This window comes from Pseudophryne corroboree, chromosome 10 (genome assembly GCF_028390025.1).
Source record: "Pseudophryne corroboree isolate aPseCor3 chromosome 10, aPseCor3.hap2, whole genome shotgun sequence".
Lineage (NCBI taxonomy): Eukaryota > Metazoa > Chordata > Amphibia > Anura > Myobatrachidae > Pseudophryne > Pseudophryne corroboree.
Genome location: NC_086453.1, coordinates 97,300,110 through 97,327,060, shown reverse-complemented (window position 1 = coordinate 97,327,060; position 26,951 = coordinate 97,300,110). Strand labels below are relative to the sequence as shown.

The 26,951-nt window shown below is 49.2% G+C and overlaps 1 protein-coding gene across 1 annotated transcript in view; it reads left to right on the top strand.

Moving 5' to 3' along the window:
• The first annotated feature begins 3,152 nt into the window (after positions 1–3,152).
• The window catches only part of TMEM25 (transmembrane protein 25), a 101,843-nt gene continuing 78,044 nt past the window's right edge, over positions 3,153–26,951 (top strand). Inside the window, exon 1 of the mRNA XM_063941627.1 lies at positions 3,153–3,315. The gene's annotated coding sequence lies outside the window, so the exon portion shown is untranslated. The remainder of the gene's footprint in view (positions 3,316–26,951) is intronic.

Here is a 26,951-nt window from a genome sequence, read left to right as displayed (position 1 = left end):
TACCTAGGCCTCAACGAGTTCGCAAACCGCCCCGAATCCTCACCTACGATCAGTTAGGGATCCCGACCGAAATTCCTTGGGTGTTGCAGCCTAATATGATAAGATATTGGCCTTATTTTGAGTATACCTCCGGTCCTGGTTAGCTAGACTAAATAAACCCCGTATTAAATGGTGATGTCCACTTTCAATGCAAGCGTTATCACCAGGGGGAGAGTGTAACCCCTTAGGGTATAAGATCAATAGTATTTATGTATTAACGTCTTAAAATGAAAATCCATATATATATATTGACCATAGGAGTTATATTAAGCCTTAAATGAATGAGTAGTATGTATATTTGTATGGGGTTGTTGGGTGCTAATCTGAGATTATTGGACAATAGAGCAGGGGATCAGCGTGAATACATTGGCACTAGAGGGCATGAAGAGACTTTTCTAGAAACCCTCGTGCCGAAATTGTAAGGATGGCATGCTGTACCCCCTATGGAGATCGCGCTCGAGGAAGGGAACGGTTAGAAGGAGTGACGCAGTGGACGGGTTTTTGACTGAAGAGAGCGGAGACAGACCCCCGGAGCCGAGCAGCCAAAAGGACGGAATGCATTGAGTACCCGGAAGAGTGCAGAGAGCGGAGACAGACCCCCGGAGCCGAGCAGCCAAAAGGACGGAGGGCATTGAGTACCCAGAGGAGTGCGGAGAAAGGAGACAGACATCCGGAGCCGAGCCGCCAGAAGGGACAGAGTGCCGTGAGTACCCGTAGGAGTGCGGGAGTCCCGGTGTGCAGTAACAGGAACCACTTGCCTTGAGGTGGAGAGATCACCGGGGGCCGGCCAGATACGGACGGGTTAGGGTCAGCTAGATCCGAGTGAGGCTCTTGCCGGAGGTCCCTTGGTGCCGACAGGAGATGTGGTTGTCGGGGCTGTCACTGAGAGAGGCGGCATAGCAACCAGACCCATTAGCACAGCCCGGGAGGAGGGACCTTACTAGCTATTGGAACTTGAGGAGGAGTCGGGGGAGGAATTGATAGATTATCCCTGATTAACTGGTGACCTCGCTGTAATGTATGAGTAAAGCAAACCAGCTCTGACACTACAATCAGCCGATGAAAGCAAAGCAGATCATTGCATAACCTTTACTACAGTAATAGCTTGTATAGTAAAGTATGCAGACTTCAGCTCAGAACTCTTTACCACTTATAGGGATGGCAGCATAGACCACGGACTATTGGAACAATCGGTGCGTAGCGTCATTACGTGGACAAAAAATATAGCTGCCTAGCTGCCGGCCTCACATACCTCTCAAATACCCTCCTACGGCTACCAGTCATGATACAGGGGACAGACAAATTATATTAATTGGTAGCAGGCATCCGCCCTTACTAGTTATATCACTACAGTGAAGTAGGTGAGTGGATGCCGCAGGATATACTACTGTACCATTAAGTATCATCACTCTTAATTCCAGTCGTCAAGGAAGTATTATTGGAATAGCTACTGGGATCTCGTTTGGCCCGACTACTATATTATTCTCAGCACATCCAATTAAAACGGTAATACTATATACATGTGGGTGTCAACCCAAGCCAAGTATCCTAATTGGATATAACCATTTTAAGTACTTAAGAACCCCTTTACTCATAGGACTAAATTCTAGTCAATCCCTCATCAAGAAGGGAGCTACCGTGATTCTGGAGCGGATTGCTATAAATTCTTCTCAACTGAAACCTGAACTTGGGTTAATTAATCTCCTCCTCTACTGACTTTATTACGTGTATCATTCTGTTAGTATAGCAAGTGCTATAATTGCTATTCTATGGTTGTGTATCTATTGTGTATATAATTGAGGGTGCACCATAGTATGATATAAGTATGATATAACCTATAAGTATTATTTTATATTATTTTTACCCACCCGGGTCAATAGTCTTTTGGACTATTGAATGGTCTAATTTTTTTGTATTGCATGCAGTTATTCCCTGTATAATAGATCGCCTATGTGATGCACACAACTCAGCTGGAGGCCTACTGTCTAGCAAGAGTAAAAGGTACGATCTGTAAAATTTACCATAGTTGATTGTTAATAAGTAAACACCCATATACTTACCAGTGAAGTTGTATATTTCTTGGAGTTGGATCCTGAAAGGGAAAACGGAAATTCCATTAGTCACACGGTCTTCATTCTGGGGTCCTGTACGGGGAATAAATATATCCTATAGATAAAAGTGGGAGTGACAACATATCTTCTAAAGGGACGTTCCCAAGCTCGCCTGGAACTATACTCATCCAAATAGCTTGGGTGGAGGCACAATCGGTTCGTTCTCAGTAACCCCTCACTTGCGCCAGGGTTACATTATATATATTTATATATATTTATATATATATATTTATTTATTTTCGGGGGGGGGGGGCAATTTACTGCCTTGTCCCGGGTGCCGAGAATCCTAGTTGCGGCCCTGGCATCACACGTTTTCTCTCACACCACATAAAGGTGCAAGTTAAAACTTGCCATGTCCATACCTCCCAATTTTGCAGCTGAAGGAGAGCGAACACTATCGCGGGCGCCCGTAATTAGGGGGCGTGTCTTATCGGAAAGGGGGCGTGGTCTCGTGGCAAGTGTCGCGATCGCAAGCCACGCCCCCGTTTTCGTCATTATGGGGGCATGAACAGCGCTCAGAGAGATGCTGGTCATGACCCCTGTCCCAAATAGACGTTGTGCGCATGCGCACAGCATCAAGTCACAGCTGCTCTGCTCAGAGCAGCGAGTGACAGTGGCGATCTCCCAATTGCCCCCCCCCCCCCCCCCCCCCCCCCCCTTCACCACCCCGCGGGTGGGACAGCGGGACAGACCGTATAAAACGGGACTGACCCGCCTAAATCGGGACATTTGGAAGGTTTGCGTGTCGTCATTACGGTGATGCAAACGGCACATTGCGAAGACTTGAATTCACTAAAACTATGTGACTACAAAAAGTGACTGTTTCCAGGCTTATTGCAGAAAGTTGGGGTTTTTTTATTTGCTTTGTTCCAAAATCATGTAATATAATATGTAAGGCAGAAACATGTGCTTACTGTACATTCATTTCCATGTGCTCATCTACAATGACAATAACAAATGCAATACTTTGAGAAATGCGCCATCTGCTGGCCATGAGGCAACGATACGCTGTGTTAGCTGGATGCGTGCCATTTGGAATATTACTGCAGTGGCTGGTAAGGCCGGAGAAGCTGCTGATTCTGCAGGTAATCCTGCACTGCCAGAGGACTCCTGTGAGTGAGGTGTTCCCAGTAACATTTGCACGCTGGAACTGAATGCAGTGCAGGTGAGTGCACTACCTTTGCCTTGGCAGTAATTACTGGCTAATTAGAAAGGTCGGGGACTTTAGCTTTGTATTTGTAATACTGCAGTATATACATCATAGTATACAGAAACAATTTACAGTATAATTGTGATATGGTGATAGTAAGAACTATAAGTCTGAGCAAACTGAGCTTTAGACAGCTAGTGTATATAAGCAAACCATGCCTTGTACCTTGTGACCCAGGGTTACTGGAAAGATACCAACACTTCTTGCCAAAAATAAGTAAGATGGCCATTGACTATGATTAAAAGCTGTTATAACCTCTGACTGACTTCTTGGAGTAGAAAGAACCAGTAAAGTTGAGGTAAACCCTTAATCTGCCCATACATCTGCGATTAATTGCAGCAATTCCCTGTTCTGCTGTTACAGGTATGTATCTTTTAAAGGTATTATGCTAAATACATTTTCAGCCTTGTTGTATGTTTGAGGGCCACTCATGTGGCCCCGGAAGTCAGTGGCAAACGCAGGATTTAGCGAGGGGAGTTTCCGTGGGTGTGTATGTATATGTGCATGTATGTGTAAAACATACTTGCCTACCTGACCCTCTCCATGAGGGAGGAAATGCTCTGTTTCTGGACTTTCCTGGTAATGTATGATTGCCATCACCTGTGGTGAAACACCTTTCTTATCAATTAACTAGCTCACCACCGGTGATGGCAATCATACATTACCAGGAAAGCCCAGGAACAGAGTATTTTCTCCCTCATGGAGAGGGTCAGGTAGGCAAGTATGGTGTAAAATATATATATATATATATATATATATATATATATACACACACACACAGTGGTCGAAGTGGAAATTTTGAAGTGGGGGTATGCAAAAGTCAAGGACGTAATTATGCGCGCCTTCGGCACCCTCCAGAAAAGGGGGCATGGTCACCCAAAAGGGGGCGTGTCCAGTGTAGTAGAACCCCTTATACTATCTAGTACTGGTGCCCCTTTCACCTTATAGCACACGGTACGAGCTGAAATTCACATTATAGCACACGGTACGAGCCGAAACTCACATTGTAGCACACTGAATGAGCCGAAATTCACATTGTAGCACACTGAATGAGCCGAAATTCACATTGTAGCACACTGAATGAGCCGAAATTCACATTGTAGCACACTGAATGAGCCGAAACTCACATTGTAGCACACTGTAAGAGCCGAAATTCACATTGTAGCACACTGAAAGAGCCGAAATTCACATTGTAGCACACTGAATGAGCCGAAATTCACATTGTAGCACACTGAATGAGCCGAAATTCACATTGTAGCACACTGAATGAGCCGAAATTCACATTGTAGCACACTGAATGAGCCGAAATTCACATTGTAGCACACTGAATGAGCCGAAATTCACATTGTAGCACACTGAATGAGCCGAAATTCACATTGTAGCACACTGAATGAGCCGAAATTCACATTGTAGCACACTGAATGAGCCGAAATTCACATTGTAGCACACTGAATGAGCCGAAACTCACATTGTAGCACACTGAATGAGCTGAAATTTTGACAGCAGGGACAGCCAGAGTGACGACATGGAGAGAGAGAGTGACGACATGGAGAGAGAGAGTGACGACAGGGAGAGAGAGAGAGTGACGACAGGGAGAGAGAGAGAGTGACGACAGGGAGAGAGAGAGAGAGTGACGACAGGGAGAGAGAGAGAGTGACGACATGGAGAGAGAGAGTGACGACAGGGAGAGAGAGAGTGACGACAGGGACAGAGTGATGACAGGGAGAGAGAGTGACGACAGGGAGAAAGAGTGACGATAGTGACGACACGGAGAGAGAGTGACGACAGGGAGAGAGTGACGACAGGGAGAGAGAGTGACGACGGAGAGAGAGTGACGACGGAGAGAGAGTGACGACTGGGAGAGAGAGTGACGACAGGGAGAGAGAGAGTGACGACAGGGACAGAGTGATGACAGGGAGAGAGAGTGACGACAGGGAGAAAGAGTGACGATAGTGACAACACGGAGAGAGAGTGATGACAGGAAGAGAGAGTGACGACAGGGAGAGAGAGTGACGACGGAGAGAGAGTGACGACTGGGAGAGAGAGTGACGACTGGGAGAGAGAGTGACGACTGGGAGAGAGAGTGACGACTGGGAGAGAGAGTGACGACTGGGAGAGAGAGTGACGACTGGGAGAGAGAGTGACGACAGGGAAAGAGGTGACAGCAGGGAAACATTACCTAATTTGTTGCTGGTGGCTGGCAGCGGTGAGCGATGGGCTGCTGGCGGCGAGCAGCGTGCGGTGAGCGGCTGGCGGCGGCTTGAGGTGAGCGACGTGCGGTGGGCACCGGCCGCCGGACAGGGAGCACAATGTGCAGCAGGATTGCCACTTCCCTCGCCTCCTGCTGCACTTTCAGTGCATTTCCGCCCCACTTCGACCACTATATATATATATATATATATATATATATATATATACACACACACACGCGCACATACATACATACATACATACATACATACATACATAAACACACACATATACACAAGTACACATACATACATACATACATACATTAGTGTTCACTCTAGGAGTGAAAAGGGGCAGGGCGCCGGACTCCGGGGGCACATGTGCGCGCGCGCGGCGGGGGCGCGGCCACGCAAATTAGGGGGCATGACCACGCCTACGTCATTTTAGGGGGCGGGGCAGCCCACAGATGCTACTATAGAGAGCGTCTGTGGCCGGCGACGTCACTGTTGGGGGTGTGCCCAGCACCTCCGTCGGTGCTGGGCTTCCCCCAGCCCTCTCCCAATGCGTGAATGGATGCCGCGCGCATGCGCACGGCATCTATACACGCCGGAGGGGCAGGAAGCGGGCGGCTGTTCTATCAGGGCGCCGCAAAAGGGGCAGGGTGGGTTTTGCCTGCTTAAAAACGGGCAGGGCGCGGCGCCCTGCTAAAACAGCCTAGAGTGAACACTACATACATACATACATACATACATACATACATACATACATACTGTACATACACCAGTGCACAAACACACAGGCATACTGTACATACAAACATACAAATACTCACATAAACACTGGCTGCAAACTTACATGATACATCAGGGCCTGGGAGAGCAGAAGGACGGCAGAGTGAGGACGGAGCGGAGGGAGCTGCTGTTGCTGAGCATGCGCAGCCAGCAGCTCCCCCGGCACATTCTGCAAGCAGAGAGCTCCACAGCTCTCTCTTGCTGCTGCGGCTCCGCGATCACGATCGCGGTAGCGGCTTTTGCTGAGATGGAGACAAAGCTGTCTCCGTCTCAAAATAGAAATCTCGGTTCATCAGGAGGGGTTTCCAGGTACTCGGAAACTTCCCCTGCGTGCGCCACTGGAAGTGGATCAGGTTGCCTATCACTGCTATACAGTACATACAAATATTTGTTGTACTTTGTTTCTGTGTAAGATTTCTGTGATGTTGTTATTGATGGACCCTACACATTGAGCGATCCGCCGCCGAGCTGGCCGACGGCGGATACGGCCGACGGGCGACCCGGCGGCAGCAGGGCAGTGACGGGCCTGCATGTACAGGCGACGGGGCACCAGCGATGAACGAGCGCGGGGCCGCGCATCGTTCATCGCTGGTGCCTCCACACTGAAAGATATGAACGGTATCGTTCATTAATGAACGAGAGCGTTCATATCTTTCACTAAAATCGCGCAGTGTGTAGGGCCCTTAAGGCTTCATATTGTGACACATTTCAGGGTCGGTTACATTCCTAGCTACTGTATGTAAATGAGTATTAGCTGCTATAGGTGTACATAAATCGGACATCTGAGCTAGTTGACATATCCATGAAATTAGTCATATTTATAGTTCAATAATATTTTGCCCTAAAAGTTCCTCTGTGACTACAGACAGGAGTTTGGCACAGTTGTGTGCACTTGCAGGGGTGCCCTGGGTGGGTGGTGCAGGACAAATACAAATTAGTTATGGTCAAAGTAATAGGCGAAACCAACGCTGGTGGCTGCCAATCATAAACTACAGTATGTGGACAGACAGACGCGAATCCTGCCCCTCACCATGTAACAAACACATGACATAGAAACACAATTTCTGCTGCGGGGTACACTGGGCTCCACAAGTCTGGACAATGGGGTGTAGAGTAGGATCTTGATCCGAGGCACCAACAGGCTCAAAGCTTTGACTGTTCCCAGAATGCACAGCGCCACCTCCTCTATAACCCCGCCTCCCAGCACAGGAGCTCAGTTTGTCAGTTGGTGCTGAAGTAAGCAGGCACTTAACAGAGGGGCTGCTCCAGGCAGTCCTAAGAAAAGCTTTTTATGAGGTAAAAAGTGAAGACTTCAAGGGCAGCAGCAGGGGTAAATGTCTTCTGACATTCTCTGCTGCAGGTCCAGCTCTCCCCAGCGGCGCTGTACACTCCCGAGCCCTGGTTACCGGGTACCTACAGCGGAGGCTCTGGTTTACGTGAAGTTAGGCACACACGGCTGGGGCTCTCCAGGATCGTGTGGCCGCGCTTCGGGAGGTGGTAAGTGGGTTCCGCTCACAATCCACTGCTGTCACTAACACCTCGTCTGATGAAGACAGCACATACACTGACCCCACAGGTTCTGACTCAGATACGGCTGATGGGGAGGGTAGTTCACATGTGGATGTTCCTGATCTTTTGGAGGCTATTAAGTTAATTCTGTAGATTACGGATGATCCCGAGCCATCCGTTCCTCCTAAGAAACCAGATAGGTTCAAGCGTCAGAAGGTGATTAAACAAGTTTTACCTCACTCTGACCACCTAGTGGATATACGTCAGGAACCCTGGCAAAGCCCGGGTACGAAGTTTGTGCCTCAAAAGAAGATGCTGGTTCGCTATCCCCTCGCACCTGAGCTGTCTAAGAATTGGGAAACGCCTCCTCCAGTAGACTCACATGTGGCTAGGATGGTGGTTACCTCAGCTCTACCTGTCACTACCGTCACGTCTCTCAAAGAGCCTACGGATAAATTTGTCGAGGGTTGTCTAAAAGCGATTTACACCCTCACGGGTGCTGCACAAAGGCCCACTATTGCAGCTACATGGGCGGCAGAGGCTATTGAAGCATGGGCCTTGGAGTTAGAGGCTGAAATCTCCTCTGACCATGCTAGACAATGCTTGTCATATATTGTCACAGCTTCTCACTATATTAAAGAGGCGGCTTCTGATGCCGGTATCCTAGCAGCCAAGGCCTCTACTACGTCAGTCCTGGCTCGCAGGATATTGTGGCTGAGATCCTGGTCTGTGGATCTGGACTCTAGAAAAACCCTGGAGGTACTCCCTTTCAAGGGGGATATTCTGTTTGGGGAGGACTTAAATAAGATAGTGGCTGACTTGGCTACTACCAAAACTGCCTGTCTGCCTAATACAGCTCCTTCTGTGTCGAAGGCCAAAGGCACGTCCTTTCGTCCTTCAGGTAAAGCAAAAGGTCAGGCGTACCATAAGCAGGCCCGCACTTCCAAACCTGGTAAGCCGAAGCCCAAAAGAGCCTGGCCTGCCCGTCAGCCAGCAGCCAAGACCGATAAGCCTGCCGCATGACGGGGCGGGCCTCCCCCTGGGGGATCCCAGGGTGGGGGGCCGGCTTCTAGGGTATACCCAGGAATGGTTGAAGACCACTTCAGATGCCTGGGTACGGGAACTCGTCACTCGAGGTTACTCCATAGCCTTCAAAAACCGACCCCCTCATCGATTTTGCCAGACAGACGACCCGTCGGACCAGACAAAGACAAACACTCTGCATTCGGTGGTACAGACCCTCCTGGATACAGGAGTCGTAGTACAGGTGCCTCTTGCTCAGAGGGGCCGGGGGTACTATTCTCCGCTGTTTCTAGTCCCGAAACCGAATGGGTCCTCCCGGCCCATTCTCAACCTCAAGGCACTGAACAAATTTGTGAAGGTTTCCAAGTTTCGTATGGAAACCCTTCGCTCTATAGTTCTGGCCTTGGAACCTGGGGACTACATGGTCTCCCTGGACATACAGGATGCTTACCTGCATATTCCTATAGCAGTGTCACATCAACAATACCTGAGGTTCGCTATTGGCAACCTCCATTACCAGTTTCGGGCGTTACCTTTTGGTTTAACAAAGGCTCCGCGAGTCTTCACCAAAGTTATGGCGGTGATGACGGTGGTACTCCGCCGTCAAGGGGTCAGGATACTGCCGAATCTGGACGACTTGTTAATCCTGGCAAATTCCCCAGATCTTCTCCTGCGTCATCTGGATATGACGGTCCGGTTTCTACAAGCCCACGGGTGGCTCATCAACTGGAAGAAATCCTCCCTGGTCCCTGCTCAGAGCATGGTGCATCTGGGAGCGCTGTTGGACACTCACAACCAGAGGTTGTTCTTGTCTCGGGAGAAAGTCCTGAAACTTCAGGACAGGATTCGTTGCTTCCTTTCTCGTCCGCAAGTGTCGATACATTCGGCAGTGCAGGTGCTGGACCTCATGGTGTCAGCATTCGACATGGTGGAGTATGCTCAATTCCATTCTCGCCCCCTCCAGAAGCTGATTCTAGCCAAGTGGGACGGCCTGCCTCACCGGATCAGGTCTCACATGATCTCTTTGACTCCGGAGGTCCGTCTGTCGCTGCTCTGGTGGCTCCTGGACCGACAGTTGTGCAGAGGCCGTCCCTTCTGGATATCCAACTGGGTCCTGTTGACGACAGATGCCAGTCTAAGAGGTTGGGGCGCAGTGCTGGAGCAGCACTCCTTGCAGGGTCGGTGAACCAAGGAGGAATCTCTCCTCTCGATCAACATTCTGGAATTGCGAGCGGTCTTCAATGCGTTGAACCTAGGCCAGCATTTGATTCAGAACCGTCCTGTTCAAGTACAGTTGGACAACGCCACCACAGTGGCTTACATAAATCATCAAGGCGGCACTCGAAGCCGTTTGGCAATGAAGGAAGCCTCACGGATTCTACGTTGGGCAGAACGCCATCTACCGGCAATATCTGCAATATTCATTCCGGGAGTCCTGAATTGGGAAGCAGACTTTCTCAGTCGTCAGGACGTGCATGCCGGCGAGTGGGGCCTCCATCCAGAAGTGTTTCAACTCCTCGTGGAAAGGTGGGGTCTTCCAGATGTGGATCTGATGGCGTCTCGACACAATCACAAGGTTCCGGTCTTCGGAGCAAGGACAAGGGATCCTCAAGCAGCATTCGTGGATGCGCTGGCAGTGCCGTGGAGGTTTCGGCTGCCGTACGTGTTCCCTCCGGTGTCACTTCTGCCCAGGGTAATTCGGAAGCTCAAGCAAGAAAAAGGAAATCTGCTTCTCATCGCTCCGGCGTGGCCCAGACGGCACTGGTTCTCAGACCTGCAAGGTCTATCGTCAGAGCATCCACTTCTACTTCCACAACGCCCACACCTCCTCGTTCAGGGCCCCTGTGTCTACCAGGACCTATCCCGGCTGTCTTTGACGGCGTGGCTCTTGAAGCTTCCGTCTTAAGAGCTAAGGGTTTTTCGGAAGAGGTCATTAAAACTATGTTGCGGGCCCGGAAACCAGCCTCTGCTCGGATTTACCATCGGAACCACCATTCCTACTTTGTTTGGTGCGCATCTAACCATTATGACGATTCCAACAGCAGGGCCTAGATTTAGGCCTGCGTCTGGCCTCACTCAAGGTTCCTATTTCTGCCTTGTCGGTGTGGTTTCAGAGAAAAATTGCGACTTTACCTGATGTTCATACTTTAACTCAGGGTGTGTTGCATATCCAACCTCCCTATGTCCCGCCTGTGGCTTCTTGGGACTTGTTGGTGGTTTTGGAGGCGTTGCAGGAGCCTCCATTTGAACCTCTTGGTTCAAGCTGACCTTAAGTGGCTTTCCCTTAAGGTGGTGTTCTTGCTGGCTATTGCCTCTGCTAGAAGAGTGTCGGATTTGGGTGCCTTGTTTTGTAGTTCCCCATATCTGATTTTTCACCATGACCGGGCGGTTCTTAGGACTCGTCCCAGATATTTACCTAAGGTGGTTTCTTTGTTCCACCTTAATCAGGAGATTGTGGTTCCAGCTTTTGTTTCTCCTGATTTGTCTCTCAATGAGCGGTCTTTGGATGTGGTACGGGCTCTCCGTATCTATGTGAAGAGAACTGCTTCTATTCGAAAGTCTGATTCTCTCTTTGTTTTGTTTGGATTTCACAAACGTGGCTGGCCTGCTCACAAGCAGACCCTGGCCAGGTGGATTAGAATGGTGATTGCGCATGCTTATGTGAAGGCTGGTCTGTCAGCTCCTGTTCACATTACGGGACATTCTACTCGGTCTGTTGGACCTTCTTGGGCAGCCCAACGTGGTGCGACCCTTGACCAATTGTGCAAGGCGGCTACGTGGTCCTCCGGGAACACGTTCATAAGGTTCTATGCCTTCGATACTGCCGCTTCCCAGGATGCTTCCTTTGGACGCCGGGTTCTTGTGCCCGCTACAGTGCGTCCCCTCCCATAAGGAACTGCTTTAGGACATCCCGATTGTCCAGACTTGTGGAGCCCAGTGTACCCCGCAGCAAAAAATGAGTTTTATGGTAAGAACTTACCCTTGTTAAAACTCTTTCTGCGAGGTACACTGGGCTCCACAAGGCGCCCACCCTGACGCACTTAGCTTCTTTGGGTTGATATGGCATTAGCCGCTGACACTTCTCTTGTCGTGAAAGTGTGGTGTATGTGGCTACTAACCGTTGCCGTCTCTTTTCCTGCTACTGCATTGGGCTGGTTAACTAAACTGAGCTCCTGTGCTGGGAGGCGGGGTTATAGAGGAGGTGGCGCTGTGCATTCTGGGAACAGTCAAAGCTTTGAGCCTGTTGGTGCCTCGGATCAAGATCCTACTCTACACCCCATTGTCCAGACTTGTGGAGCCCAGTGTACCTGGCAGAAAGAGTTTTAACAAGGGTAAGTTCTTACCATAAAACTCGTTTTACTTCATTTAAGAAACTTTTTGCCTAGGGATGGTGTGAAAAAAAAAATTCTGATACTTTTGGGGCGCCGGGATTCCAAAAAGTTTGGGAACCACTGGTTTAGCACCTATTTGCACAAACCTGTAGCATTGCAGCCAGCTGTCTCCTTACTGGAAATGTCCATTTAAAAAATAAAATAAAAAATTACTTTACACTGAATATAAATTGACATAATACTGAATGATATTTTCACCATCTAGTCTTATTATTAACTAGTAGTATGGACCCATCATTTGGCAACTGATGAGTGCTCGCTTCTACATGTGTTTCTTTACCTCGCTCTAACCCCTACTTCCCATCTCTCTCCCCCTTCTTTTCCCTTTTCTCCCCTTCTTTCTAACACACTACATATTTTACCAGCTGCTGTGATGACCTACATATAATACCAGTAAAGGTGCTGTTCACATTACACTGCCATCATATTATATTGGCTCTGTGTCCCTTCACATTACACCAGCATAGGCATGCGCACGGGGCGTGCCTGGTGTGCACGGGCACCACCTAATGTCCGGCACCTCCATACGCAGGGCCAACCGTCGGGACTATTGTCTTGGGTCCTGACCGACAAGGGGGTCCGGGTGGCAGCGGAATACATGGGCGGGCACAAGCGAGATTGACAGTCTTGTTGGACCGCAGTTTTTGATTGGCTGGAAGCCGGCGCCACATTTGAATTGCCGCTGGAGAGCCTGCCACTCTCACTACTGCGCTGCCTGGCATTATATTACGGCCAATTAACCTACCAGTATATGTTTGAATTGTGAGAGGAAACCGGAGTACCTGGAGGAAACCCACACAGGCACGGGGAGAGTGTACAAACTCCACATAGATAGGGAATCGAACCCAAGACCTCAGTGCTGTGAGGCCCATGTACCACATTAGTAAATTATAACCAGGTAATAAGTTGTCGAAAATCCCTATTTCTCTGACGTCCTAGTGGATGCTGGGACTCCGTAAGGACCATGGGGATATAGCGGCTCCGCAGGAGACAGGGCACAATAATAAAAGCTTTAGGATCAGGTGGTGTGCACTGGCTCCTCCCCCTATGACCCTCCTCCAAGCCTCAGTTAGATTTTTGTGCCCGACGAGAAGGGTGCAATCTAGGTGGCTCTCCTGAGCTGCTTAGAATAAAAGTTTAAGTTAGGTTTTTTATTTTCAGTGAGTCCTGCTGGCAACAGGCTCACTGCTACGAGGGACTTAGGGGAGAGAAGTAAACTCACCTGCGTGCAGGATGGATTTGCTTCTTAGGCTACTGGACACCATTAGCTCCAGAGGGATCGAACACAGGCCCAGCCATGGAGTCCGGTCCCGGAGCCGTGCCGCCGACCCCCCTTGCAGATGCCGAAGTTGAAGAGGTCCAGAGGTCCAGAAACAGGCGGCAGAAGACTTTCAGTCTTCATAAGGTAGCGCACAGCACTGCAGCTGTGCGCCATTGTTGTCAGCACACTTCACCAACAGTCACCAACTGTCACTGAGGGTGCAGGGCGCTGGGGGGGGCGCCCTGGGCAGCAATGTATAATACCTTTTTATGGCTAAAATACATCACATATAGCCCTTGAGGCTATATGGATGTATTTAACCCCTGCCAGATCTCACAAACTCCGGGAGAAGAGCCCGCCGAAAAGGGGGCGGGGCCTATTCTCCTCAGCACACGGCGCCATTTTCCTGCTCAGCTCTGCTGTGAGGAAGGCTCCCAGGCTCTCCCCTGCACTGCACTACAGAAACAGGGCTAAAACAGAGAGGGGGGGCACTTATTTGGCGATATGATTACATATATAAAAATGCTATAAGGGAAAACACTTGTATAAGGGGTTGTCCCTGTATAATTATAGCGTTTTTGGTGTGTGCTGGCAAACTCTCCCTCTGTCTCCCCAAAGGGCTAGTGGGGTCCTGTCCTCTATCAGAGCATTCCCTGTGTGTGTGCTGTGTGTCGGTACGTGTGTGTCGACATGTAGGAGGACGATGTTGGTGAGGAGGCGGAGCAAATTGCCTGTATTGGTGATGTCACTCTCTAGGGAGTCGACACTGGAATGGATGGCTTATTTAGGAATTACGTGATAATGTCAACACGCTGCAAGGTCGGTTGACGACATGAGACGGCCGGCAAACAAATTAGTACCTGTCCAGGCGTCTCAGACACCGTCAGGGGCTTGTAAAAACGCCCATTTACCTCAGTCGGTCGACACAGACACAGACACGGACACTGACTCCAGTGTCGACGGTGAAGAAACAAACGTATTTTCCTTTAGGGCCACACGTTACATGTTAAGGGCAATGAAGGAGGTGTTACATATTTCTGATACTACAAGTACCACAAATAAGGGTATTATGTAGGGTGTGAATAAACTACTTGTAGTTTTTCCTGAATCAGATAAATTAAATGAAGTGTGTGATGATATGTGGGTTTCCTCCGATAGAAAATTATTGGCGGTATACCTTTTCCCGCCAGAAGTTAGGGCGAGTTGGGAAACACACCTTAGGGTGGATAAGGCGCTCACACGCTTATAAAAACAAGTGGCGTTACCGTCTCCAGATACGGCAGCCCTCAAGGAGCCAGCTGATAGGAAGCTGAAAAATATCCTAGAAGTATATACACACATACTGGTGTTATACTACGACAAGCAATCGCCTCAGTCTGGATGTGCAGCGCTGAGGGGGCTTGGTCGGATTTCCTGACTGAAAATATTGATACCCTTGACAGGGACAAGATTTTATTTACTATAGAGCATTTTAAGGATGCATTTCTATATATGCGAGATGCGCAGAGGGATATTTGCATTCTGGCATCAAGAGTAAATGTGATGTCCATATCTGCCAGACGAAGACACGACAGTGGTCAGGTGATGCAGATTCCAGACGGCACATGGAAGTATTGCCGTATAAAGGGGCGGTCCATCGGACCTGGTGGCCATGGCAACAGCTGAAAAATCCACCTTTTGTTACCCCAAGTCACATCTCAGCAGAAAAGGACACAGTCTTTTCAGTCTCAGTCCTTTCGTTCCCATAAGGGCAGGCGGGCAAAAGGACCAGTCATATCTGCCCAGGGTAGAGGAAAGGGAAGAAGACTGCAGCAGGCAGCCCATTCCCAGGAACAGAAGCCCTCCACAGCTTCTGCCAAGTCCGCAGCATGACGCTGGGGCCGTACAAGCGGACTCAGGTGCGGTAGGGGGTCATCTCAAGAGTTTCAGCACGCAGTGGGCTCACTCACAAGTGGACTCCTGGATCCTGCACGTAGTATCCCAGGTGTACATTGGAAATTCGAGACGTCTCCCCCTCACAAGTTCCTGAAGTCTGCTTTACCAACGTCTCCCTCCGACAGGGAGGCAGTATTGGGAACAATTCACAGGCTGTATTCCCAGCAGGTGATAATCAAAGTACCCCTTCTACAACAAGGGAAGGGGTATTATTCCACACTATATTGTGGTACTGAAGCCAGACGGCTCGGTGAGATCTGAAATATTTGAACACTTACATACAAGCGTTCAAATCAAGATGGAGTCACTCAGAGCAGTGATAGCGAACCAGGAAGAAGGGGACGATATGGTGTCACTGGATATCAGGGACGCTTACCTACATGTCCAAATTTGCCCTTCTCACCAAGGGTACCTCAGGTTCGTGGTACAGAACTGTCACTATCAGTTCAGACGCTGCCGTTTGGATTGTCCACGGCACCCCGGGTCTTTACCAAGGTAATGGCCGAAATGATGATTCTTCTTAAAAGAAATATGGACGCTTTCCTGATAAGGGCAAGGTCCAGAGAACAGTTGGAGGTCGGAGTAGCACTATCTTAAGTAGTTCTACGACAGCACGAGTGGATTCTAAATATTCCAAAATCGCAGTTTTTTCCGACGACACGTCTACTGTTCCTAGGGATGATTCTGGACACAGTCCAGAAAAGGATGTTTTCTCCCGGAGAAGAAAGCCAGGGAGTTATCCGAGCTAGTCAGGAACCTCCTAAAACCAGGAAAAGTATCAGTGCATCATTGCACAAGGATCCTGTGAAAAGTGGTGGTTTCTTACAAAGCGATCCCATTCGGTAGATTTCACGCAAGAACCTTTCCGTGGGATCTGCTGGAAAAATGGTCCGGATCGCATCTTCAGATGCATCAGCGGATAACCCTGTCTCCAAGGACAAGGGTGTTTCTTCTGCGGTGGCTGCAGAGTGCTCATCTATGAAAGGGCCGCAGATTCGGCATTCAGGACTGGGTCCTGGTGACCACGGATGCCAGCCTGAGTGGCTGGGGAGCAGTCACACAAGGAAAAAATTTCCAGAGAGTGTGATCAAGTCTGGAGACTTCTCTCCACATAAATATACTGGAGCTAAGGGCAATTTACAATGCTCTGAGCTTAGCAAGACCTCTGCTTCAAGGTCAGCCGGTATTGATCCAGTGGGACAACATCACGGCAGTCGCCCACGTAAACAGACAGGGCGGCACAAGAAGCAGGAGGGAAATGGCAGAAATTGCAAGGATTCTTCGCTGGGCGAAAAATCATGTGATAACACTCTCAGCAGTGTTCATTCCGGGAGTGGAAAACTGGGAAGCAGACTTCCTCAGCAGGCATGACCTCCACCCGGGAGAGTGGGGACTTCATCGGGAAGTCTTCCACATGATTGTAAACCGTTGGGAAAAACCAAAGGTGGACATGATGGCGTCCCGCCCGAACAAAAAACTAGACAGATATTGCGCCAGGTCAAGGGACCCTCAGGCAATAGCGGTGGACGCTCTGGTAACACTGTGGGTGTACCAGTCAGAGTATGTGTTCCCTCCTATGCCTCTCATACCAAAAGTACTGAGAATCATAAGAGGGAGATGAGTAAGAACGATACTCGTGGTTCCGGATTGGCCAAGAAGGACTTGGTACCCGAAACTTCAAGAGATGTTCACGGAAGACCCGTGGCCTCTACCTTTAAGAAAGGACCTGCTCCAGCAGGGGCCTTGTCTGTTCCAAGACTTACCGCGGCCGCGTTTGACGGCATGGCGGTTGAACGCCGGATCCTGAAAGGGCATTCCAGATGAAGTCATCCCTACCCTGGTTGAAGACAGGAAGGATGTAACCGCAAAACATTTTCACCGCATTTGGCGAAGATATGTTGCGTGGTGTGAGGCCAAGAAGGCCCCTACAGAGGAATTCCAACTGGGTCGTTTCCTACATTTCCTGAAAACAGGACTGTCTATGGGCCTAAAATTAGGGTCCATTAAGGTTCAAATTTCGGCCCTGTCGAATTTCTTCCAGAAAGAACTGGCTTTAGTGCCTGACGTTCAGATGTTTGTAAAAGGGGTACTGCATATACAGCCTCCTTTTGTGCCCCAGTGGCACCTTGGGATCTCAATGTTGTTTTGAGTTTCCTAAAGTTTGAACCACTCACCACTGTGGACTTAAAATATCTCACATGGAAGGTGACGATGCTATTAGCCCTGGCTTCAGCCAGGCGTGTGTCAGAATTGGCGGCTTTATCATATATAAAGCCCTTACTTAATTTTTCATTCTGACAGGGCAGAATTGAGGACTCGTCCTCAATTTCTCCTTAAGGTGTTTTCTGTTTTTCACATGAACCAACCTATTGTGGTACCTGCGGGTACTAGGGACTTGGAGGACTCCAAGTTACTTGACGTTGTAAGGGCCCTGAAAAATATGTTTCCAGGACGGCTGGAGTCAGAAAATCTGACTCGCTGTTTAGCCTGTATGCACCCAACAAGATGGGTGCTCCTGCTTCTAAGCAGACGATTGCTCGCTGGATTTGTAATACAATTCAGTTTACACATTCTGTGGCAGGCCTGCCACAGCCAAAATCTGTAAAAGCCCATTCCAAAAGGAAGGGGGCTCATCTTGGGCGACTGCCCGAGGGGTCTCGGCTTTACAACTTTGCCGAGCAGTTACTTGGTCAGGGGCAAACACGTTTGCTAAATTCTACAAATTTGATACCCTGGCTGAGGAGGACATGGAGTTCTCTCATTCGGTGCTGCAGGGTCATCCGCACTCTCCCGCCCGTTTGGGAGCTTTGGTATAATCCCCATGGTCCTTACGGAGTCCCAGCATCCACTAGGACGTCAGAGAAAATAAGATTTTACTTACCGATAAATCTATTTCTCGTAGTCCGTAGTGGATGCTGGGCGCCCATCCCAAGTGCGGATTGTCTGCAATACTTGTACATAGTTATTGTTACAAAAATCGGGTTATTCTTGTTGTGAGCCGTCTTTTCAGAGGCTCCTTCGTTGTTATCATACTGTTAACTGGGTTAAGATCACAGGTTGTACGGTGTGATTGGTGTGGCTGGTATGAGTCTTACCCGGGTTTCAATATCCTTCCTTATTATGCACGCTCGTCCGGGCACAGTATCCTAACTGAGGCTTGGAGGAGGGTCATAGGGGGAGGAGCCAGTGCACACCACCTGATCCTAAAGCTTTTATTATTGTGCCCTGTCTCCTGCGGAGCCGCTATATCCCCATGGTCCTTACGGAGTCCCAGCATCCACTACGGACTACGAGAAATAGATTTATCGGTAAGTAAAATCTTATTATTAAGGTAAAAATGTGGGGATTTGGCTCAGAACCGCTGCAACCACCCATGCCCAGTGCTGCCAAGAGAAATCCTGGGAACCGGTACAGTAACTTCCCGGGGCCCCCCTGCAGGGGGTGTGGCCACAACCTGTTAGTTGCATGGCTGCACCACTTTGGGGGCATGTCTAGAACACAAGAGGAGTACACACTCACAGGATCATGACATACCTCCCAGCAGTTGGGACAAACAAAAGTGTTGAAAGTTGAATAAACTGAAATGTTGACTTGCACATTAGTAGTCATCACCAGAATATATTGTTACATTAGTAAATCTTGAGAGTGCCACAGTATTTCTGCGTATACTACCTGTCATCCCACTAGGGGCACACGGGCAATTGTGCAGTATTTTGGACAGAGTGCCAGCCATGACATATATAGATAGATATATATACACACACACAGGGATGCAGTTATGTGATCGGCGGTCACAATACAGACGCCGGGATCCCGAAACCTGAATATCCCGCTGGTCGCTATGCCGACCAACAGGGACTATTCCCACTGCATGGCAAGTGTAGTGAACCCGCAAGCGGCTTCGTTGCACTCGCTCTCCCCACCAGCCATCTAAATGCCTGTCTTCCGACCACCAGTCACACAAACCCAACCCATACACACACACACACACACACATATGTATATACTGTATATAGATAGATATTGCACACCACACACACATACAGTAGAGATGTGCACTTGAAATTTTTCGGGTTTTGTGTTTTGGTTTTGGGTTCGGTTCCGCGGCCGTGTTTTGGGTTCGACTGCGTTTTGGCAAAACCTCACCGAATTTTTTTTGTCGGATTCGGGTGTGTTTTGGATTCGGGTGTTTTTTTCAAAAAACACTAAAAAACAGCTTAAATCATAGAATTTGGGGGTCATTTTGATCCCAAAGTATTATTAACCTCAAAAACCATAATTTCCACTCATTTTCAGTCTATTCTGAACACCTCACACCTCACAATATTATTTTTAGTCCTAAAATTTGCACCGAGGTCGCTGGATGACTAAGCTAAGCGACCCTAGTGGCCGACACAAACACCTGGCCCATCTAGGAGTGGCACTGCAGTGTCACGCAGGATGGCCCTTCCAAAAAACACTCCCCAAACAGCACATGACGCAAAGAAAAAAAGAGGCGCAATGAGGTAGCTGTGTGAGTAAGCTAAGCGACCCTAGTGGCCGACACAAACACCTGGCCCATCTAGGAGTGGCACTGCAGTGTCACGCAGGATGGCCCTTCCAAAAAACACTCCCCAAACAGCACATGACGCAAAGAAAAAAAGAGGCGCAATGAGGTAGCTGTGTGAGTAAGATAAGCGACCCTAGTGGCCGACACAAACACCTGGCCCATCTAGGAGTGGCACTGCAGTGTCACGCAGGATGGCCCTTCCAAAAAACACTCCCCAAACAGCACATGACGCAAAGAAAAAAAGAGGCGCAATGAGGTAGCTGTGTGAGTAAGCTAAGCGACCCTAGTGGCCGACACAAACACCTGGCCCATCTAGGAGTGGCACTGCAGTGTCACGCAGGATGGCCCTTCCAAAAAACACTCCCCAAACAGCACATGACGCAAAGAAAAAAAGAGGCGCAATGAGGTAGCTGTGTGAGTAAGCTAAGCGACCCTAGTGGCCGACACAAACACCTGGCCCATCTAGGAGTGGCACTGCAGTGTCACGCAGGATGGCCCTTCCAAAAAACACTCCCCAAACAGCACATGACGCAAAGAAAAAAAGAGGCGCAATGAGGTAGCTGTGTGAGTAAGCTAAGCGACCCTAGTGGCCGACACAAACACCTGGCCCATCTAGGAGTGGCACTGCAGTGTCACGCAGGATGGCCCTTCCAAAAAACACTCCCCAAACAGCACATGACGCAAAGAAAAAAAGAGGCGCAATGAGGTAGCTGTGTGAGTAAGCTAAGCGACCCTAGTGGCCGACACAAACACCTGGCCCATCTAGGAGTGGCACTGCAGTGTCACGCAGGATGGCCCTTCCAAAAAACACTCCCCAAACAGCACATGACGCAAAGAAAAAAAGAGGCGCAATGAGGTAGCTGTGTGAGTAAGCTAAGCGACCCCGGTGGCCGACACAAACACCTGGCCCATCTAGGAGTGGCACTGCAGTGTCACGCAGGATGGCCCTTCCAAAAAACACTCCCCAAACAGCACATGACGCAAATAAAAAAAGAGGCGCAACGAGGTAGCTGTGTGAGTAAGCTAAGCGACCCTAGTGGCCGACACAAACACCTGGCCCATCTAGGAGTGGCACTGCAGTGTCACGCAGGATGGCCCTTCCAAAAAACACTCCCCAAACAGCACATGACGCAAAGAAAAAAAGAGGCGCAATGAGGTAGCTGTGTGAGTAAGCTAAGCGACCCTAGTGGCCGACACAAACACCTGGCCCATTTAGGAGTGGCACTGCAGTGTCACGCAGGATGGCCCTTCAAAAAAATACTCCCCAAACAGCACGACGCAAAGAAAAATGAAAGAAAAAAGAGGTGCAAGATGGAATTGTCCTTGGGCCCTCCCACCCACCCTTATGTTGTGTAAACAGGACATGCACACTTTAACCAACCCATCATTTCAGTGACAGGGTCTGCCACACGACTGTGACTGAAATGACGGGTTGGTTTGGACCCCCACCAAAAAAGAAGCAATTAATCTCTCCTTGCACAAACTGGCTCTACAGAGGCAAGATGTCCACCTCATCATCATCCTCCGATATATCACCGTGTACATCCCCCTCCTCACAGATTATCAATTCGTCCCCACTGGAATCCACCATCTCAGCTCCCTGTGTACTTTGTGGAGGCAATTGCTGCTGGTCAATGTCTCCACGGAGGAATTGATTATAATTCATTTTAATGAACATCATCTTCTCCACATTTTCTGGAAGTAACCTCGTACGCCGATTGCTGACAAGGTGAGCGGCGGCACTAAACACTCTTTCGGAGTACACACTTGTGGGAGGGCAACTTAGGTAGAATAAAGCCAGTTTGTGCAAGGGCCTCCAAATTGCCTCTTTTTCCTGCCAGTATAAGTACGGACTGTCTGACGTGCCTACTTGGATGCGGTCACTCATATAATCCTCCACCATTCTTTCAATGGGGAGAGAATCATATGCAGTGCCAGTAGACGACATGTCCGTATCCGTAATCGTTGGCAGGTCCTTCAGTCCGGACCAGATGTCAGCATCAGCAGTCGCTCCAGACTGCCCTGCATCACCGCCAGCGGGTGGGCTCGGAATTCTGAGCCTTTTCCTCGCACCCCCAGTTGCGGGAGAATGTGAAGGAGGAGATGTTGACAGGTCGCGTTCCGCTTGACTTGACAATTTTCTCACCAGCAGGTCTTTGAACCCCAGCAGACTTGTGTCTGCCGGAAAGAGAGATCCAAGGTAGGTTTTAAATCTAGGATCGAGCACGGTGGCCAAAATGTAGTGCTCTGATTTCAACAGATTGACCACCCGTGAATCCTTGTTAAGCGAATTAAGGGCTCCATCCACAAGTCCCACATGCCTAGCGGAATCGCTCTGTGTTAGCTCCTCCTTCAATGTCTCCAGCTTCTTCTGCAAAAGCCTGATGAGGGGAATGACCTGACTCAGGCTGGCAGTATCTGAACTGACTTCACGTGTGGCAAGTTCAAAGGGCAGCAGAACCTTGCACAACGTTGAAATCATTCTCCACTGCGCTTGAGACAGGTGCATTCCACCTCCTATATCGTGCTCAATTGTATAGGCTTGAATGGCCTTTTGCTGCTCCTCCAACCTCTGAAGCATATAGAGGGTTGAATTCCACCTCGTTACCACTTCTTGCTTCAGATGATGGCAGGGCAGGTTCAGGCGTTTTTGGTGGTGCTCCAGTCTTCTGTACGTGGTGCCTGTACGCCGAAAGTGTCCCACAATTCTTCTGGCCACCGACAGCATCTCTTGCACGCCCCTCTCGTTTTTTAAATAATTCTGCACCACCAAATTCAAGGTATGTGCAAAACATGGGACGTGCTGGAATTTGCCCATATTTAATGCACACACAATATTGCTGGCGTTGTCCGATGCCACAAATGCACAGGAGAGTCCAATTGGGGTAAGCCATTCCGCGATGATCTTCCTCAGTTGCCGTAAGAGGTTTTCAGCTGTGTGCGTATTCTGGAAACCGGTGATGCAAAGCGTAGCCTGCCTAGGAAAGAGTTGGCGTTTGCGAGATGCTGCTACTGGTGCCGCCGCTGCTGTTCTTGCGGCGGGAGTCCATACATCTACCCAGTGGGCTGTCACAGTCATATAGTCCTGACCCTGCCCTGCTCCACTTGTCCACATGTCCGTGGTTAAGTGGACATTGGGTACAACTGCATTTTTTAGGACACTGGTGAGTCTTTTTCTGACGTCCGTGTACATTCTCGGTATCGCCTGCCTAGAGAAGTGGAACCTAGATGGTATTTGGTAACGGGGGCACACTACCTCAAGAAATTGTCTAGTTCCCTGTGAACTAACGGCGGATACCGGACGCACGTCTAACACCAACATAGTTGTCAAGGCCTCAGTTATCCGCTTTGCAACAGGATGACTGCTGTGATATTTCATCTTCCTCGCAAAGGACTGTTGGACAGTCAATTGCTTACTGGAAGTAGTACAAGTGGTCTTCCGACTTCCCCTCTGGGATGACCATCGACTCCCAGCAGCAACAACAGCAGCGCCAGCAGCAGTAGGCGTTACACGCAAGGATGCATCGGAGGAATCCCAGGCAGGAGAGGACTCGTCAGAATTGCCAGTGACATGGCCTGCAGGACTATTGGCATTCCTGGGGAAGGAGGAAATTGACACTGAGGGAGTTGGTGGGGTGGTTTGCGTGAGCTTGGTTACAAGAGGAAGGGATTTACTGGTCAGTGGACTGCTTCCGCTGTCGCCCAAAGTTTTTGAACTTGTCACTGACTTATTATGAATGCGCTGCAGGTGACGTATAAGGGAGGATGTTCCGAGGTGGTTAACGTCCTTACCCCTACTTATTACAGCTTGACAAAGGCAACACACGGCTTGACAAATGTTGTCCGCATTTCTGTTGAAATACTTCCACACCGAAGAGCTGATTTTTTTGGTATTTTCACCAGGCATGTCAATGGCCATATTCCTCCCACGGACAACAGGTGTCTCCCCGGGTGCCTGACTTAAACAAACCACCTCACCATCAGAATCCTCCTTGTCAATTTCCTCCCCAGCGCCAGCAACACCCATATCCTCCTCATCCTGGTGTACTTCAACACTGACATCTTCAATCTGACTATCAGGAACTGGACTGCGGGTGCTCCTTCCAGCACTTGCAGGGGGCGTGCAAATGGTGGAAGGCGCATGCTCTTCACGTCCAGTGTTGGGAAGGTCAGGCATCGCAACCGACACAATTGGACTCTCCTTGTGGATTTGGGATTTCGAAGAACGCACAGTTCTTTGCTGTGCTTTTGCCAGCTTAAGTCTTTTCATTTTTCTAGCGAGAGGCTGAGTGCTTCCATCCTCATGTGAAGCTGAACCACTAGCCATGAACATAGGCCAGGGCCTCAGCCGTTCCTTGCCACTCCGTGTGGTAAATGGCATATTGGCAAGTTTACGCTTCTCCTCCGACAATTTTATTTTAGATTTTTGAGTCCTTTTTTTACTGATATTTGGTGTTTTGGATTTTACATGCTCTGTACTATGACATTGGGCATCGGCCTTGGCAGACGACGTTGCTGGCATTTCATCGTCTCGGCCATGACTAGTGGCAGCAGCTTCAGCACGAGGTGGAAGTCGATCTTGATCTTTCCCTATTTTTGGAACCTCAACATTTTTGTTCTCCATATTTTAATAGGCACAACTAAAAGGCACCTCAGGTAAACAATGGAGATGGATGGATACTAGTATACTTATGGATGACGAGCGACTGCCGACACAGAGGTAGCTACAGCCGTGGACTACCGTACTGTGTCTGCTGCTAATATAGACTGGATGATAATGAGATAAAATTAAAATATATATATATATCACACTAGTACTGCAGCCGGACAGGTATATATTATGTAATGACGGACCTGCTGGACACTGTCTGTCAGCACTGCAGACTCCTAAAGTAAGCTACTAGTATCAAGAAGATGGAAAAAAAAAAACCACGGGTAGGTGGTATACAATTATGGATGGACGAGCGACTGCCGACACAGAGGTAGCTACAGCCGTGGACTACCGTACTGTGTCTGCTGCTAATATAGACTGGATGATAATGAGATAAAATTAAAAATAAGATTTTACTTACCGATAAATCTATTTCTCGTAGTCCGTAGTGGATGCTGGGACTCCGTCAGGACCATGGGGATTAGCGGCTCCGCAGGAGACAGGGCACAAAAATAAAAGCTTTAGGATCAGGTGGTGTGCACTGGCTCCTCCCCCTATGACCCTCCTCCAAGCCTCAGTTAGGATACTGTGCCCGGACGAGCGTACACAATAAGGAAGGATTATGAATCCCGGGTAAGACTCATACCAGCCACACCAATCACACCGTACAACTTGTGATCTGAACCCAGTTAACAGTATGATAAACGTAGGAGCCTCTGAACAGACGGCTCATAACAATAACAACCCGATTTTTATGTAACAATAACTATGTACAAGTATCGCAGACAATCCGCACTTGGGATGGGCGCCCAGCATCCACTACGGACTACGAGAAATAGATTTATCGGTAAGTAAAATCTTATTTTCTCTGACGTCCTAGTGGATGCTGGGACTCCGTCAGGACCATGGGGATTATACCAAAGCTCCCAAACGGGCGGGAGAGTGCGGATGACTCTGCAGCACCGAATGAGAGAACTCCAGGTCCTCTTTAGCCAGGGTATCAAATTTGTAGAATTTTACAAACGTGTTCTCCCCCGACCACGTAGCTGCTCGGCAGAGTTGTAATGCCGAGACCCTTCGGGCAGCCGCCCAAGATGAGCCCACCTTCCTTGTGGAATGGGCCTTGATAGATTTAGGCTGTGGCAGGCCTGCCACAGAATGTGCAAGTTGAATTGTGCTACAAATCCAACGAGCAATCGTCTGCTTAGAAGCAGGAGCACCCAGCTTGTTGGGTGCATACAGTATAAACAGCGAGTCAGATTTTCTGACTCCAGCTGTCCTTGAAATATATATTTTCAATGCCCTGACAACGTCCAGCAACTTGGAATCCTCCAAATCGCTAGTAGCCGCAGGCACCACGATAGGCTGGTTCAGGTGAAACGCTGAAACCACCTTAGGCAGAAACTGAGGACGCGTCCGCAGTTCTGCCCTGTCCGAATGGAAAATCAGATATGGGCTTTTATACGATAAAGCCGCCAATTCTGACACTCTCCTGGCTGAAGCCAGGGCCAGTAGCATGGTTACTTTCCATGTAAGATATTTCAAATCCACCGATTTGAGTGGCTCAAACCAATGGGATTTGAGAAAATCCAAAACTACATTAAGATCCCACGGAGCCACTGGGGGCACAACCGGGGGCTGTATATGTAGTACTCCTTTTACAAAAGTCTGGACTTCAGGAACTAAAGCCAATTCTTTCTGGAAGAAAATCGACAGGGCCGAAATTTGAACCTTAATGGACCCTAATTTGAGGCCCATAGACAATCCTGTTTGCAGGAAATGTAGGAATCGACCCAGTTGAAATTCCTCCGTCGGGGCCTTCCTGGCCTCACACCACTCAACATATTTTCTCCAAATGCGGTGATAATGTTGTGCAGTCACCTCCTTTCTGGCTTTTACCAGGGTAGGGATGACCTCTTCCGGAATGCCTTTTTCCCTTAGAATTCGGCGTTCAACCGCCATGCCGTCAAACGCAGCCGCGGTAAGTCTTGGAATAGACACGGTCCCTGCTGAAGCAGGTCCCGTCTTAGAGGTAGAGGCCACGGATCTTCCGTGAGCATCTCCTGAAGTTCCGGGTACCAAGTTCTTCTTGGCCAATCCGGAGCCACGAGTATCGTTCTTACTCCCCTGTGCCGTATAATTCTCAGTACTTTTGGTATGAGAGGCAGAGGAGGAAACACATACACTGACTGGAACACCCACGGTGTTACCAGAGCGTCCACAGCTATTGCCTGAGGGTCTCTTGACCTGGCGCAATACCTGTCCAGTTTTTTGTTGAGGCGGGACGCCA